The 15,858-nt window shown below is 41.4% G+C and overlaps 1 long non-coding RNA gene across 1 annotated transcript in view; it reads left to right on the top strand.

The window, feature by feature from the left end:
* Nucleotides 1-10,321, top strand: part of LOC135320874 (uncharacterized) — a 49,872-nt gene extending 39,551 nt beyond the window's left edge. The window contains exons 6-7 of the long non-coding RNA XR_010380213.1: nucleotides 2,508-2,631; nucleotides 9,238-10,321. This is a non-coding gene — a long non-coding RNA (uncharacterized LOC135320874). The remainder of the gene's footprint in view (nucleotides 1-2,507; nucleotides 2,632-9,237) is intronic.
* The last annotated feature ends 5,537 nt before the right edge of the window (nucleotides 10,322-15,858 follow it).

Raw genomic sequence — 15,858 nt, 5'->3', positions numbered from 1 at the left:
CAGGAATTATGAGGCAGAGAAAAATTCCCCCAGGGGACTCCCGAGTCTGGGTGCCTGGAAGGGTGATGGACGAGCACGGTCCCAGCTCCACCCGCACCGCAGGGCTCCGAGTGGCTGTGGAGCTGTGCGCTCCCGGCCGGACCTCAGACCTGACTGCAGTGCTCCGGGCTGCGGCCTGGGGAGCGGCATCAGGAGCAGGCTGTCCCCGTCATTCTCGTAGGTGCTGCAGTGACCCCCACCCCGGTGGCCACGGCGTTCCCAAGCCAAGGGTCTAAGTGACTTCAACCTTATTTACAGGTGACCACAGCTGGTTAGCCTGTGCTGCTCAAAAAGAAGATCCCATATGGGGTTTTGATGTGTTAGGGGGTTTGCTAATACCTGGCCTGCTTTGAATCGTTTCATCTTGACAGCAGCCTGGGCAGTCGAAGTTTCACCTCCCAATTTTATTTCAACATTTTTTGTTGAAAGTATAGTTGGTGTACAATATTGTGTTAATTCTTGGTATACAGCATAGTGATTCACATATACATACATATATATATATATATATTCCTTGTCATATACTTTTCCACTATAGGCTATTAAAAGTTTTTGAATGTCGTTCCCTGTGCTATACAGTAGGATCTTGTTGTTTGAAACAAAAATTACTAAACAAAGTAACAAAGGAAGCAGACTAAACCTAGCCATGTATACGGCACAGTTGAGTTTATCTCAGGATTTAAATGTGGTTTTGAACTCCAGGATCTCTTTATCAACTTATCTTATGTAAAGTGCCTGTGGAACACTTCTCAGAAAAATGTTTAAAAATCATAAGATTTAGAGAATAAAGAAGGAAGATAATTATACTGAAAAGCAGGTATCAAAATATAGAAATGGGCATTTTGTGATACAGTAATATCTGAATTATTGGAAGGACGTGTTGAATAAGAGGATCCAGTGGTGGGTCTACTGACCGCAACATTCTGCCACAGCAGTGAGTGTAAATCAACTTCTGAGATCTGCAACAATTGCATTTTGAATGTAAATAAAGTTAAATAACAAATAAGCCATGAAGTGTGGATTCAGATTCAGGGGTATCACGAGTCCATATCCCCACCCCTTCACAGAGCTCCCTGCTCTTCCCCTAATATCATTGAAAGAATTGGGGAAAGTTTGTGAAGCGAAGGGCATGTTCCATTGCAAAGAAATCTCGTAGCAACCCTGGGAGCATGGCCAGGGAAAGGTTAACGCTGAGATCAGAGGCAGTGGGAAACCTAGCAGGGGAAGCTCTTTGCAAGTCACATCATATACTCTGTGTGTGTCCACGTGTGTGTGCATACAGACGTGTGGGCATGTATGATGTATACACCTGCCTTTCGTGTGAAGACGCCTCACTGTCCAAATTTGAAATCCATCCAAACGTGCAGTGCAGTCAGCCGAAGCTCCGCCAGACGCTAAGTTGTCTGTTGTTGCTCTGTCTCTTCTGCTGAACTCCACGAGTAAACCACGCGCCAGCTGTTGCTTTCAGGAACAACAGCTCTGTAGTCTACAGGTCCATGCCTTGTTTCACTGCCAACTCCGAATTCCTTTCAGGACAAATTGCCATTTGAAAAAGGGGGAAGCATTCAGTTGTCCCACAAGCCTCTGAGTGAGGAAAAAATTTAACCTTAGAGACAGCTCTGTGGGACAACATCCAGAAGGGTGCAGAGCACTGGGCTGCGAGTCGAGGCTGTTTCTTTCAAGCTCTGCACTGAATTTGAGGTGGCATGTCACTTCTTTGGCCCTTGATTTGTTCAGCTGAAGTTAGGGTCTTGGACCTGTTCGATCCAACGGTAGAGTATCACTTTTCTGATCAGTGATCCTCCATGGTTCCACAATTCCTTCAGAGGGAAAAATGAACATCCTCACGGCAGCCTCTAAGGCTCCACCCCCCAAAACCACCACTTATTTCCTATTCATTCTGGCCCACACCAGCCTCCATGCTGTCTGTCCAGCGTGAGGGACCTCAAGGCCTGTGATCACTCTTCCCTCTGCCCACACCTTTGCCTCCGTCTTTGCCTTATTCAAAGGTCACTTGCCCCATCCACACTCCTCCCTACCACACATTCCTCGCCCTCCTTTATTTTCCTCTGCAGCACTTATCACCAGCTCACCGACCCTGTATTTCTTTCTTTTACTTATTTTCTCTGACAATTTACAAACTGGAAATGCCATGGTGGATAATAGCAGAGAAATAGGGGGAAAAAACTAATGAGGGTAGGTATCTTCTAAAAGCTAAAGTGCCCACCTGAAAAGGAGGTAGGAGATAAAGTAGTAGTAGTCGTTACAATTTTGGTAAACACAAGGTACGTAGTCAGGACTAGTTTTCACAATACTTGAGTGTAGGTAGGCAGCAATAAAAAGAAATTTATCCTGAAAACAAGAAATTAAATTCTTGGGAAGATGATGTGTTCAGCTTGAAATGTCAGTAATACTTTTATGACCTTGGTCTGATAATATCTTGCTTTATAATTTGATCTGTTTGACAGCTGGGTCATGAATCTAATGATGCCACAGTTTCGGAAGCAGAACAGACCACCCCACGATGGGAATGGGACAACCATCTGTATCCAACGGGCAAACTGGGGTTATTTTATGAATACCCTGAAATGAGTAAGTCATCAGTGGGGATTTCTGTGCTGTCGGTTATACTAGAATATGCTTTGGGTCTCAGAAGCATCGGTTACCGAGCCAAACAAAGACCTAGCATACCGAAACGGATCCCGCTTTTCTCAATTAGATGCAATTATGCAGTCAGGCTTTCAAATAGGTTGCCTGTGTATATCTTTGTCAATATTTATGTTGTACAATGCTGAAGGTTTACTGCCAAGGAATGAAATGGAATACTCATTCAGGTAATTCTCCATCATTGATTCTCAGATCCTTCTGGTCATGTCGTCTAAGGATGAACTCAGAACCGTTACTAGATGTGACTCAGCACGGGCTGCAGCCCGTGTGGCACAGCTGTTGGCTGATATCCTTCTAAACAGAGTCATGTGAGCCCGCCAGCCTGTGCAGAAAGCCCGCAAGAGCATCCTGCCTCATGGCAGCAAGGGTCACAGGGTCACCCCTTCCACACCTCACACCTGCCTTTGACATTTTTCCTATTTCTTCTGGCCGATGGTTTCAGCCTGGTTCCTTGAGTCACCTCATGGCACATCACTGGCTTGAATTCAGGATGAATTTGCTGATCTGGAGTATTGGTAGAACACAGATCCCCTCCTTCTCCAATGTCTTTGTCCATTTCTGTAAATTTGCTTGGCCTTTGTTTCTCTTTGTTTGAACTTGGTTTTGAGCTCTCGGTTGCCTTTAAATTGTTGCATCTCAAAATAGATTTCCCTAGGAAACTTCAACTTTTCTATTATGCATGGCGCACTTTTATCTACTAGAAGGCTGATGATGTGCACGTTTTGTATCTGAGACCTTTGAGCTCACCACTGCCTTGAATTACTTTTTTTTTTTTAAGCTTAGGAGACAGGAAAGTATTTTTGTCAATAGGCTTTGCATTTATGCATGCCGGTTCATGTCTGCAAGACACCCCATTGGGCTTCCTGTTTATAAGTCTACAGAAAGAGGGAGTTTTCTTTTTCCTAAATTACATGCTATATATATAATAATTGCTTTTAAAATATATAATATACATAGAAACGCATCTGATTCCCTCGGTGAATGAAAGGTCATTTTGTGTCATCTTCAGTCAGCTATGCTTTGTGGCCTGGTGTCTGATTTGAGTTTCATCTTTGCTTTTGTTGTGCTTAGTGACCAGGTTCGATTAAGGGTGCAGCTCCTGTCCCTGGTGTAGAAATTATGTTCGTTTTTTCTGCTTATTTTCAAAAGGACTTTAATCCAATGACCTGTTATTCCAAAATGAGTCATAATTGTAAATATTTCTTATTGGGGCTATTATCAGCATTAATAATAACAACAACATTCTGAGGGCAGCATATCATTTGGTATTTTAACACACACGAAAAAAGCCTTGGAAAATAGTTATTGTTCTAGTTAAGTCAAATAAAGGTCATTGAAAGGAAAAGTTGCACGCTTTTGGGAGAAATGGATAGGACTTTTAGAACTTTATAGTCTCATTAAAATACTAATTAAATAATTCAGCCTAACTCTACCCTACATAACAGGATGGAGTAACAGCTATTCTAGAGAGATTGTTCAGATTTATTCGTTTTCGTATTCTCTAAATAATCCCTAACGAATTAGAAATTTCAATCCATTTTTGAGAGTAGGCAGTCTGTTATTCTGTATTCAACGCTGGAGTGAAACTTATTTTGTGTTCTTTTCGTTCATGGGAGATAGGATTTCCAAGTGCTTTTTGAATTATTTTTGTTCCTCTCAAATAAAGTGCCTTTGGTGGTGATCTCCTGACCTCAGTTTCCTCCTCCCAGTTTTCCCCATGATCATTAATGACACCCCACCTGCCTTTTTAGTTAGGCCTCTTAGCTGCTGAAGGGGAACAGCTTCTGACAGATGACCCTGGAGCCCTCCACCCTTGCTTCTTTAGGCCTCGCACCCTGCCACCATCCCTAGTCTCCTTCGCCAGAAGTATCTTTCTCTGCTTTTCTGCCTGGAAGGGCTCTTGCCAAGCCTTGGCAGCAAACCCTCAACTTTTTAGAGATTTTCTGCTCTCCTTTCTAAGCATGAATTGCAGTTGATTCTTGTCTTGATGGTGCGTGATCATGTCTGTGTCCATTGCGCTCCCCGGCTGGACTGATCCTGTCGGAGGCAATAGTCAGGCTTTTCATCTTCCCGTGCATGTCTGAAGCACCACAGCCTGGACCCTGGTTCTCATACGTGTTTAAGTGACTTGAGCTTAGAGTTTCAATGCACTCACATACAACTGTTAGATGAGTTGGCGGTAACATTGCCCCCAAGGCCCCCACAAGTTTCTATAGGGCATATGTTTTTTTCTGAGTGAAATTTCTCTTTTATTTGTTCTAGTGATTTCCCCACTGTCCTTTGAGATTATTGGAGTAACCCTGAGTTATTAACCACAATAGCTCACCCCCAGAAGCAAAAGATCCTGCTGTTTGAGAACTCAGACACGGGACATAAGAGAAATAATCTATCAGTCTTAAAATCTGGAAGCCATAAGATACCGTTTTGTACTTAGAGCACCCACAGCACAAACACCAGTCTCTCAAGAACTTGGCGCTGCCTTCCCAGAGGGCGGGTGCCGTAAGTGAAATGCAGTAAGTGATGAAGTGAGAGCTCTTCGTCTCTGGTACTGACTTTTCCATCCTTGCTGTGTTAACTTGATCTTCCCTTCATTTATTATGTTCTCTATTTAATTTACTGCATTTAATATCAGTTGTTCTTCAACATCTCCTTGCACCCGCCCCCTCCATTCCCTCTCTCTCCAGTGCTCTCCCACCCACGCCTCTCCTGCGCTCTCCAGGACCGCCTTTCTCCCCCACGCCCTTACCTCTGTTCTGTCTGCTCACCACCTGCATTGACATTTCCTTAACTCCGCAGAATGAACTTTCCAAAATGGCAGCTGAGTTACTGGGGGGGATTGTAGACCTCTCATCTCTTTACTGATTCATTCGTTTATCTATCCAACAAACACTGAGCACCTGCTATGCCAAACACTGTATCAACTGCTGGGGAGACCAAGACAGGTAAGACATGGTGTCTGCACTCTGCAGGGCAGGCGAGACTTGGCGAGTAGTTGATGGATTGCTAAGCAGGTGAACACACATTGGACTTCATAGAGCTGGAAATATTTGAACTGAATTTTGAAAGGTGAAAGGAAGTTAGCTCTCTAATGTGTGGTAGAGGGAGTGGACACTTCATGCAGAGAGGTAGAGACATATAAGAGTACACGGCATGAAGCGGCTTGGCCAGACTGAAGAACAACAAGTAGGGTTAGAACAAAGTATCCACAGGTGGGAATATCAGGTGCACAAGGCCTCTGTCACAATGGGTCTTGTGTGCTTAGACTTGAATGTATCCTTAAAGAAACAGCGCTATATTGGAATATAAGTAAGCAAGAGAATTGCATAATGATTATGTTAAAGAAGATCTGGTTATACTGGCAGCAGAATGGAAAATAATATTTTTGGGAGGAGGTCCATATTTTGGTGGGAAAGGATATTTCGGGGGCCACTCCAGGTAATCCAGACAAGTGGCACATGCCTGCAGAGAGGCCCTGGGCAGAGGGATAGAGACGTGGGCGGCAGAAGTGGTGACTGCTGCAGAGGGGACTGCAGGGCCGCGGCGGCGGGCCACAGAGCTGCTGAGGTGACTTTCCAGTGACCCATCTGGAGAGCGGATCTGCAGGGGGAGTGTAAGGGGAGGAGATGGTTTCCAGGAGATTGTTCTGTGTGTGGCATTTTGATTGCAAAGTGTCTATGGGACATCTGAGGAGTGATGCCCGTTGTTAAGCTGTATTCAACAGTCAGGAGCTCAGAGGAGCTGCGGGTGAGGCCGTGGGGGCGATTCATTCCTGCCAAGTGAAGGATTGAGGACGAGGCCCTGGGGAAAAGGGCCATGTACATGGCACATGGGAGAAGAGAAATCCAGCAAGAGAAAGAATAATATCAGAGCAGTTGGGAGAAACTAGTTGAGGCAACACAGAGAAGGCTGTAACTTGGCTTCAGAGGGATTTGAACACTGACTAAAAGGAGCATAGTGAGAAAGGGTGTGTGTGTGGGGCAAAAAAGCAAGAGCTAAAACCCAGCTTTAATTGCCAAGACTGGGGAAAAGGCAGAGGAGGACTATACTTAGGTAGACTTTAAAAAACAGATCTGTGTGTATCTGTGTGTGTGCATATGTGCACACACAATTTTCTGTCTGGGCTTTTTAAATTTATTTAAGTAAAACAAAAATTAAGGGGGGAAAATATTCCACTGAGAGGAAAATATTTGTCCACGGCAAAAGCTAACTGGTAATCAAATAAATAGGAGCTGGAAGTGCCGACTAGTTTGAAACACGCAGCCACCGGCAGTGCAACTCCTGTCTCAGTGCTGCGATGAGGGCCGTGGGGGATGCAGGGCTCTGAGCCCTGGAGAAGTCTTCAGCGCAGGTACTTCTCCAAGAAACTGGACTTTAAAGGGAAGAAGAAAGTGTAGAAAGTATCAGAGAGCAACACAGGACCGTGAGAGAGGGTTGGGCGAGGGTTAGTTTTGTTTTACAGTGGGCGTTTCTGGCCTTGCTGAGTTGCTGGGCCTTTGCTCTTTTTGGTCTTTGCTCCAAAAGCTTTTTAGAAAGTTCTTCTCGCTTGAAAATCTGAACAGATTAAATCATGTTGGGTTATTTCTGGTGTTTTATTTTTTAATTAAAAAATTATCTGGAATTTATTTTAATGTCATAAATGAGGACACTGTACCAGGTCTTCCAATGATTTAGCTAATTACTGCAGTACTTGAATCCACTGATTTGAAGTGTCAGTTTTATAATATTACTAAAATCTCACAAATATCCACGTCTATTCTTGAAATGTAATCTATTTCATTCATACTCTCAGTGCACTATTTCTATAATGTTTCCATGAACATAGATTAATACCTCCTAGAGTTGGTCCTGTTTTATCCTTTTCCAGAATGTCTCTAATACTACAAATTCAAACATCCCTCCTCATTATTTTATTTGTATATATGGGTATATTTCTGGAATACATTTAGGATCACCTTTCAGATTTTTTTCTTAAATCCATTTGGGAATATTAACTAAATTTGCATTCAGATACTAAATTTATTTTGGAGAAAAAATGTTCTATGTCCCCCAAATTTGAGTCTGCCCACTGAAGAGGGTGGTGCATTCTACTGTTCATTCAATCGTCTTTTTTTTTTCTTTTTTTAAATCATTTATCAGAATCTTCTTAATATTTTTCATTAATTTATTTCTGAATAGTCTGTGCCTGCTTTGTCATTATAAAATGATATCTTTTCTGGGTTTTGATCTGGGTTGATTGCTAATAAACTCATAATTTCTGGCTTCTCTTGAATAAGAAGGAGATCTGACACTGTGAGGCCCTATTTCCAATATGGTGATGGTGAGCATTGCGTTTCCTTAGGATGTCCACTTGCCAATTTGCCAGTGGCTGCACCCACTCCAAGCATTTCTGCTACTTACCTGCCCCCGTAGGCAGATGAGCTCATGTAGGGTTAGGTGGGTTATGGACACAGATACTGACATCAATGCTGCCACGCTGCTGACGCTGTGGCGTCACTAACTCTGGTTCTTGCTCTCTGACCTCCCTGAATATGACAGCTCCTTTTGGGCTGTGGACCTACTGCATCTTTCCAGCACTGTCGGCTTTTCTGCAACACACGCCTGCCTCTCAGGTCAGAAGCAAATGTCAGCTCCTCCTACCCATCCACCCCATTCACGGTCTTGCCGTTCCTGGCCAGAGTGGTCCCTACCCCTTGACTGAGCAGTAACACTAAAGGGACTATAAATTTGCCTCTCATCCACTGTCTTAGTTACATACCTGTGCTAGTTTACTTTAAAGGTCTGCCAGTTAGGAGGGGAGGGTCTAAAAGTCTTTTAGATCTCTGACCTTATCATTTCTAACCACTCCCCCACCCTATGGAACAGCTTACCACAGATCTCTGCTGCCCCATCTGTAGCATTGCCCTGTAAATTACACACAGAGAGAAAAGAACTTCTAAGCCACCACCATAACTTTGACTTCCTGTGACCACACAGACCATAGAAATATCAAGATAAAAATTCCTGAAGAAGAATATTTTGCTTAGGAAGACACTTTAATTGCATACCTTTCTGTGACTTGTAATAACTTCATAGACCCTCTGAATGTGCTGCACTCACTTTCCCAGACTCAAGGGAGCTTGCTCACTTGCCTATATTCAGTGTATTTCCTCCAACATTCTCTATGCATAGCTTTCCCAAAGGTACATTTCTTATTTCTATTTAAATTGTTAGATACATCCACAATATTCTTTTTTTAATCCTCAAATACAAATCATCTTCCAAGATTGTATTATTTCAACACTGAGAGTGAATAATATGCTTCAAGATTCCCAAGTTTATTATGAGCAAATAATTATGGTTGGTTGAAGATTTTTAAGTATGTTATTCCTACTAAGTGTATATATGTGAAAGAAACAGGTTGTAATGAGTCTTCTTCCCAGAGATTTTATATTTGCCTTTTGTTTGGATTCTTTCACTGTTGAACATTATTATTACCATGAACTTCTTTTCTCTTTGGGATTTAGTTCACCATTTTCCCCTCTCTCTTTACAGGAGTAAAAGAATTTATGTTGTCCTTCCATCCATCCACCACTCCATGTTTTGTGTCCATTCCTTCAACAGGTATTCAGTTTGGGTTCACCACAGTATATGTGGCCTCTTTCCAGTGGCCCCTCTGTTGGCTCTGGAGAACAATATATTGGAAATCAGAGTGGGTACGTGGAACCTTGACTACCCAGTATAGATGCATTGTGCCAGAAAGCCCAGAACATCGCAGCATGGCAGCCCACCATGCAAGGAACTGCAATTCTGGCTTTGGTGGACCAATGTGAATAAAAAGGCTTCATTGGGTGAAGACTTAGAAAAGTCCAAAAATGCATTGGTGTTGTTTCCTAAGGAATCTAGTGTTGGGTACTGTTTAATATGAGAGGGAGATGCTAACACTATCATCGTTATAAACAACATAGTTGTTGTAACTGTAATTGTTATTATTTTTAATATATTTTCTTTATAATTATTATTTGTGACTTACAAGACCCTTACAGAGGCAGTTGTTAAGGAGCGTGGCCGTTATACTGTTGCTGAAGTGTTAATTCAGTAGAAGCATGGTAATAGCATTAATAAGTACTCACTCTTTTGATCCTCACATTGACTATAAAGGTCACCCAGCAGTGCTTGTATAATGGAGATAGAAATCTATCCGTTTAAGTGTTTGTAGAACTTAAAATAAGAGCAGACATTCCACCGCATTTGACCATATATTCCAGACTATCAGTTTAAAATAGGAACTACCTGATGAGGCCATAGAAACACTTTGTGCATCCCCAATCATTCACTACCTTCCTGGTCCCCTGGGGCAGCGGTTCTTCCAGAAGGTGGCCCCATCTCTCCTCCCCACCCCACTCTTGGCCTTTGATAACAACTGTTGGTCATTAGCTAAGCATCCTCATGTCCTGCATGTGTCTGAGCTGTGAGGGAACAGAACTCAGCTGTTTACAAACTGTATTGACTATGACCAGTATGAACAGCCTCTCTCCTTCCCTGCCCACAACCCCACAGTGCAACACGGGGCTCACAACCACAGCGATTCCCATGCCAGCCCATCAGGGAACCTTCTTCCCTAGAAATATTCTTACAACCAGAGATGTTTCCTCCCTTATTTCACTGCCAGTTTCACTCCCAGGTTACAGTCCCCAACAAAAGGCTATCCCAGTTTGAATTTCTTAATCAAGTCTCATTGACCCTGAGTACCTGGCTTTTTCCTATGAGCACTCATAGAAATAGAACAGGGCCAGGCAGTGGCTGTGGGCCAGGTTCCTGGGTGAGGGGACTTGCTGGGAGCTTCAGGTTCTGTAGCCTGGCCCGAGCTGAGCTCCCAGCACGGCGTCTTCCCATCTGCATTATTTCGGGCCAGGCTTCAACAGTTCAGAGTTTCATTTTATCATCTGCAAACAGAATAATCCCCTGCTGCAGATTTTAAGACTGTTATGTACCACAAAGGGTTCTTAGGGAATTCAGTGAGTCAATGCATGGAAGTCACACAACCTGGTCCTCAGGGAATGTTAGTTATCTTCATTATGCACCATCGATAAAATTGGCTCACAGACTTGGCCAGGTATCAAAGCTACAGGCACAAGAATTTGACAGTGTGTTACTGTCTGGATCATAGTCACAATTTTACACAGTAAAACAAACTACCTGGGACCACCCAGCTGTCAGCCCACCTGACTCCCCACCCCAGGATCCCTCAATTTATCTGATTTGCTTGCTACCCCTACTTTTTGGAGAAAGTTGGCAAATCACACACAGTCAGTGACTGCTAGGTTATGTCCATTCCCATTCACTCAAATTGCCCCATTTTCAGTATCCACTGTGCTGCAAAACATAGACTAATGTTCAGAAATATGACAGCAAGGCCTTTCCCGTTCCACAGTCAGAGAACTAAGAATCTGTCATGTTTAATATGCCATGTGACACTAAGCAAAGCAGGAAAACAGGCTTCTGTGCTTTAAGAAAGTTTTTAACAATGACGTTTGAAACTAAAAGTGTTTTTGTTTGGCCTTCAGCTAACCAGAAAATTCAATTGACTCCTATTACCCATTACTCAGGTGTCCTGGTTTGATTGTATTAGGCACTTTTTCCTCATCTCCCCAGCATGGCTTTGCTCCATCAGCACAGATGGAGTGTCTCCAAGGCTGCTCCGTGTGCATAGGCGTGTGTATGCACACATGTGCACCCACTGATTGGTGCCACTGATTCACATCCAGGAGTTGTTCTGTCTTATAACTCAAGCACTGCTTTATTATATCCTAGAAAACTGCTTTTAGAGCATTGATTGAACTATAGACCATCCTTTTGCCCACATTAGAAAGTGACATCTTCCAAGACACAGGTCCTGTGTGCTTGTATTTATGTATAAGTAAGAATTAAATATGTATGTCATCCCCTCACATATTTAATTTGTGCCTTCCCAATTGAATGTGCACAGTAAAGGCTAACTTCCCATAACAGGAGAACTTTTAGGAAGTAAGAAGAAGGAATTAGCCACCATGGAGAAGACAGGATATCAAGCAGGAGTTTGGTATAAAGTCATTTATTCTAAAGCTGCTCTGGCTCAATAAATAAGTGGAATTGACATTGTTGTATCATGCCAGAGCATCTGCTATTGAAGACTGATTTTAATTTACTTTGATATAAGTGGAAAATTGTGTCAGAACAGCATGGGAAATGAAGAACACTGCATCTATCTGTACTCCTGAAGTGTGTTTCAGAGCTGCTCAATTTTGAGGAAAATTATCTTGTCTGGAGACAATAGAATTATTTTCATTGTTGGAATTTTTGTAGCTCCCAGAAGCACATCTGCAGGTGATTGTGTAAAAGTCTAGAGTTGACTTAAATAGCAGTAAATTTTAGCCTATTGAAATCAGGAGATGTGAAATATTTTTGCCTACCACCACCACCGCCACCACCACCACCAGGCAAGCACTTGTACACCCAGAGAGATTTCACATCAGAGGGAATGACAAAGCTGGTTCTGTTACTGAGGCCAAACTTGTTCTCCTCACTGCACAACAGTGATAAATAAATAAATCAGGAGACAAGGTTTTGGGGCAAGGAATAGTAACTTTATTCAGAAAGCTGGCAGACCAAGAAGATGGGGGACTAATGTCCTGGAGAATCATCTTTCCCAAGTCAGAATTAAGGCTCCTTTTGAACTAAAAAGGGGAGGGGGTGTGGTTGGTTGTGAAACTTCTTGCTGCCGGGATTCTTTGTTCTTGCAGCCATCCATGTGGCTCAGGCTATTGTGTCCCTGTAAGCCTCCAACAAAACAAAGGTTATTCTCTATTTTGCAACTTGCCATCTCTGCATAAGTGCAGAAGTGCTAACATCCTTAAAGGTCAGAGCCCCGAGAATAGGCTTTCCTGTAGGTTTTAGGCTAAAGGCAACGTTGTTTTACAAAAGGTGCAAAGCCAGCAAGATTAAGCCTGGAAAACAGGGCACAGTGCTTCAAACTGAAGGAACAGATCCAATATGGCGTCAGATTTGTTCTCAATTACAGTTTTAGTTAGGGGAAGTTTTGCAGCAGAAAATCCCCTCAGTTGTTTTTCTTGCTTTGCCTGAGATCTTGTTTGCTGGCTTGTGGTCTCATGGTGTCAAAACCGTATGTTCAGATGAATACTATTAAAATCATATGGTGCACAAAACATACCTATTCTGCTTCAAAAAAATGACTGAAACATTTAGCTTTGTTTATTCCCATAGAATTTGGATTGAATCTATTCTCGACTTTCTTCTTCTTCAAACCAGTTTTTTACTGGAGGATTTAAAGCCCAAATTAAAGAATTTTGGAGAAGACTCATGTAATTTATAAGACGTTTACATCCGAATTTAAGACTGACTCATATTTGTACTTTTAATCAAGGAACACAATAAACTTTGTTAGTCAATCATTTATGACGTTTTAAACTTTGTCCATGTAATCTTTTGGAAGTTGAGAGGCTTAGACAATTGATATAACAAAACAGGTATCATTGCTTAACTGTGTGAATGAAAGAATCCCAGTATAGTTTCCTGAAAGTATATTTTATTAAAAATAATAATGAATTCTTGCTCTCTAATAAAGCAACAGACAGAAGCACATACTGAGTGTTTAAAATAAATAATACTGCGGGAAAAATTATCTAAGCAACTCAAGATAGTATAGAGAAAAAAGGATGAACTTGAAGGAAAATACATATTGTGCAATTAATATCTTATTTTTAAGAAGCAAATGATAAAAAAAAACCAATTTTTAAATGATTTATCGAAAAAGGATTTATATAAAGCCAACTTATTTTCATAAGTATTACATAAAACAGGGCTATCTAAATCTATATTATTAAAGAATAAAATATATGAAATATATCTCCAAGGTTAATTGATTTTCATAATATTATAATTTTTGAAAATATAACTTACATATACATATTCAAGAAGCTCTTCAGATAAACACAGTAACCTAGTATACAGTTATACCTATTCCACATAAAAAATGAAAAGGCAAAGATAATGCCCTTGCTTACGAACTGCCACTGGACTTCTGGATATTCCTTTAGATTAAAGACCAAAAGCAAATAACTAGTCTACTTTGAAGCGGTCGCTCAAGATTTTAAGATATTCACTATCTATATCCAGTTACAGGAAAAACTTAAGTTTTCTGAAGTTTAAAAAAAAGAAATCAACTGCTGAAAACGAAATTCTGTAATGTCTCATGGCCATAACTATAAAGGCTCTAAATTAATGCTCCCTTAACTGTTTTTTTACAAGCACAGGTAATGATCATCACTTTCAAATTCCATTTATGCTAGATGAACGAACGTCTCCCCACATGCTCAATTCTGAGAGTTAAGTGTGTGTGAAAGCCGTCAGTCACCTACCTTATTGAGAAAACACAGTTTCATTTAAGTGGGAAACAACACTACATACATACATATGGGGAGGAACAAGTTCCAACTGGGAATTAAAGTGAAAACTGCAGGAACTTAAAATCGGCAGAGGAAACATACTGAGAATCCAGAGTAAGTGTTTTAACTGCAAACCATTTCCCTTAAGCTAGATGAACGAATGTCTTTCCACATGATCAATTCTGAGATATAAGTGTGAGTGAAAAAGTCAATCACGTAGCTTGTTGGGAACACAGCTTCTTTTCAGTGGGAAACTACACTACATACATATATATGGGGAGGTTCTAGCTCCAAATCTGTTTTACAGTAAAAACTGCATGAACTTTCAACAGGCACTAGGAAACATACTGAAACCAGAGTAAGTGATTCTACTGAAACTCACTACATTTGAGCTAGATGAACGAATATCTCTCCACATGCTATGGTCTGAGATATAAGTGTGAGTGAAAGAAGACATTCACTTAGCTCGTTAGGAAAACAAATTTCTTTTCAGTTGGATTCTACACTACATAAATATATATTTATTGTTACTACCTCGAACTCGGGTTTACAGTGAAAACTGCATGAATTAAAACCCGGCATTTCGAAACAGAATGAGAAACCAGAGTAAGTGACCCTACAGCATCCAATTCCGTTTGTGCTACATGAAAGAACATCTCTCCAAATGCTCAGTTCTCAGGTATACGTGTGTGTGTGGCCGTCAATCATCTAGCTTGTTGGGAACATAAAGTTTCTCTAATTTGGAAGCAACACGACATACATATATATGGGGAGGTACAAGCTCCAACTCGGTTTTACACTGAAAATTGCATGAACTTCAAAACGGTACTAGGAAAAATACTGAGAAACCAGAGTAAGTGTTTTTACAGCAACCCATTTCCTTTGTGCTAGATTAACGAACGTCTCGCCACATGATCAGTTCTCAGAGATAAATGTGTGTGAAAGACGACATTCACATAGTTGGATGGAAAAAAAGGTTATTTTCAGTTGGAAAAAACAGAAAATATATATATGTGGGAAGGTACAAGCTCCAACAGGGTTTTAAGGTGAAAACTGAATTAATTCCAAACCAGCACTAGGAAACATACTGAGAAACCACAGTAAGTGTTTCTACGGCAACCCCTTCCGTTTCTGCTAAATTATAGAACGTCTCTCCACAGGCTCAGTTCCGAAAGATAAATTTGTGTGAAAGCCTAACTTCACCTAGACTATAGGGAACATACAGCTCCTTTTATGTTGGAAATTACACTCCATACATATATATGGGGAGTTTCTAGCTCCAACACGGTATTACAGTGAAAAATTTAAAGTTCAAACCGGAAATAGGAAAAAGACTGACTAACCAGAGTAAGTGTCTCACCTTCAAGCCGTTCCCTCTGTGCTAGATGAACGAAAGTCTCTAAACAAACTCAGTTCTGAGAGATAAGTGTGTGTGAAAGCCGAACTTCACTTAGATTGTTGGGAACACAAAGTATCCTTTCACTTAGAAACAACACAGCATGGATATATATAGGGAGGTACTAGCTCCAAATAGGTTTTACAGTGAAAAATACAGGAATATCAAACCGGCACTAGGAAAGAGACAGAAAAAACAGAGTAATTGTTTCACCTGCAACCCGTTCCCATTGTGCTAGATGAAAGAAAGTCTCTCAACATACTCAGTTCTGAGAGATAATTGTGTGGGGAAGCCGACTATCACCTAGCTTGTTGAGAACACAAAGTTTCTTTTTAG

This window comes from Camelus dromedarius, unplaced genomic scaffold (genome assembly GCF_036321535.1).
Source record: "Camelus dromedarius isolate mCamDro1 unplaced genomic scaffold, mCamDro1.pat HAP1_SCAFFOLD_158, whole genome shotgun sequence".
In the NCBI taxonomy this organism is placed as follows: domain Eukaryota; kingdom Metazoa; phylum Chordata; class Mammalia; order Artiodactyla; family Camelidae; genus Camelus; species Camelus dromedarius.
This window is presented reverse-complemented; position numbering and strand designations above follow the sequence as displayed.